We start from the raw sequence: 2050 nt of genomic DNA, 5'->3' as shown, positions 1-2050 counted from the left end.
CCAGCGGGAAGGGGCCTCAGCTCGCAGGCGCGCTCCCGTTGCTAGGAGACCGGCGCCGTCCCCCTCTCCATCCCCCTCATCTTACCTCCTTCCCTTCCCCACAGCACCTGTATATTTGTATATATGTTTGTACCGATTTATTACTCTGTTTATTTATTTATTTATTTTACTTGTACCTATCTATTCTATTTATTTTATTTTGTTAGTATGTGCGGTTTTTGTTCTCCGTCTCCCCCTTTTAGGCTGTGAGCCCACTGTTGGGTAGGGACCGTCTCTAGATGTTGCCAACTTGGACTTCCCAAAGCGCCTAGTCCGGTGCTCTGCACACAGTAAGCGCTCAATAAATACGATTGATCGATTGAGACTGTGAGCCCACTGTTGGGTAGGGCCTGTCTCCGTATGTTGCCAATTTGTACTTCCCAAGCGCTTAGTCCAGTGCTCTGCACACAGTAATAGCTCAATAAGTACGATTGATGATGATGTTGGGTAGGGCCTGTCTCCATATGTTGCCAATTTATACTTCCCAAGCGCTTAGTACAGTGCTCTGCACACAGTAAGCGCTCAATAAATACGATTGATGATGATGTTGGGTAGGGCCTGTCTCTATATGTTGCCAATTTGTACTTCCCAAGCGCTTAGTACAGTGCTCTGCACATAGTAAGCGCTCAATAAATACGATTGATGATGATGTTGGGTAGGGCCTGTCTCTATATGTTGCCAATTTGTACTTCCCAAGCGCTTAGTCCAGTGCTCTGCACCCAGTAAGCGCTCAATAAATACGATTGATGATGATGTTGGGTAGGGCCTGTCTCTCTATGTTGCCAATTTGTACTTCCCAAATGCTTAGTCCAGTGCTCTGCACACAGTAAGCGCTCAATAAATACGATTGATGATGATGTTGGGTAGGGCCTGTCTCTATATGTTGCCAATTTGTACTTCCCAAGCGCTTAGTCCAGTGCTCTGCACACAGTAAGCGCTCAATAAATACGATTGATGATGATGTTGGGTAGGGCCTGTCTCTATATGTTGCCAATTTGTACTTCCCAAGCGCTTAGTACAGTGCTCTGCACACAGTAAGCGCTCAATAAATAAGATTGATGATGATGTTGGGTAGGGCCTGTCTCTAGATGTTGCCAATTTGTACTTCCCAAGCGCTTAGTACAGTGCACTGCAATCAATCAATCAATCAATCAATCGTATTTATTGAGCGCTTACTATGTGCAGAGCACTGTATTAAGCGCTTGGGAAGTACAAATTGGCATCACATAGAGACAGTCCCTACCCAACAGTGGGCTCACAGTCTCAATCAATCGTATTTATTGCACACAGTAAGCGCTCAATAAATACGATTGATGAGGGAGGGCCCAGCGGGGAGGGGCCTCAGCGCGCCCGTTGCTAGGAGACCGGCGCCGCACAGCGCCCCCTGGAGGGCCCAGCTTGGAGGGGGGGGGGGCCTCAGCGCGCCGGCGCGCGCCCGTTGCTAGGAGACCGGCGGCCGCCCGAAGGGAGGCTCGGCGCGCGCCCGTTGCTAGGAGACCGGCGGCCTCCGGAGGGGAGGCGCGGCGCGCGTCGATGACGTCACCACCACTTCCGGTGGGCGCCGCATCGCCGGCGCTGAGGCGAGGTCAGTGAGGCGCCCCTCCCCCCCCCACCCCAGGGCGGTTCTGAGGGGGAGGGGGAGGGGCAGGGCCCCACACACCGCAACCGCCGCCATCATCATCTTCATCGCCATCATCATCATCATCCTCCTCCTCCTCATCCATATCCCCCTGCTAGTCCGGGGGGCGGGGAACCCCTGGGCTGTGCTAAGCGCTGGGGACACACCGACACATCCGGTTGGGCCTAGGTTGAGGCCCACGTGGGGCCCACCGGCTCCATCCCCATTTTCATCGTCATTATAATGATTATAATAATAATAATGGCATTTATTAAGCGCCTACTATGTGCCAAGCCCTGTTCTAAGCGCTGGGGAGGTTGTCAGGTGATAACCTGGGGCCACACAGCCACATCCGGTTGGCCTAAGCCGAGGCCCACCGGCTCCATCCCCATT

The sequence above is a fragment of the Tachyglossus aculeatus genome, chromosome 1 (genome assembly GCF_015852505.1).
Source record: "Tachyglossus aculeatus isolate mTacAcu1 chromosome 1, mTacAcu1.pri, whole genome shotgun sequence".
Classification (NCBI taxonomy): domain Eukaryota; kingdom Metazoa; phylum Chordata; class Mammalia; order Monotremata; family Tachyglossidae; genus Tachyglossus; species Tachyglossus aculeatus.
This window is presented reverse-complemented; position numbering follows the sequence as displayed.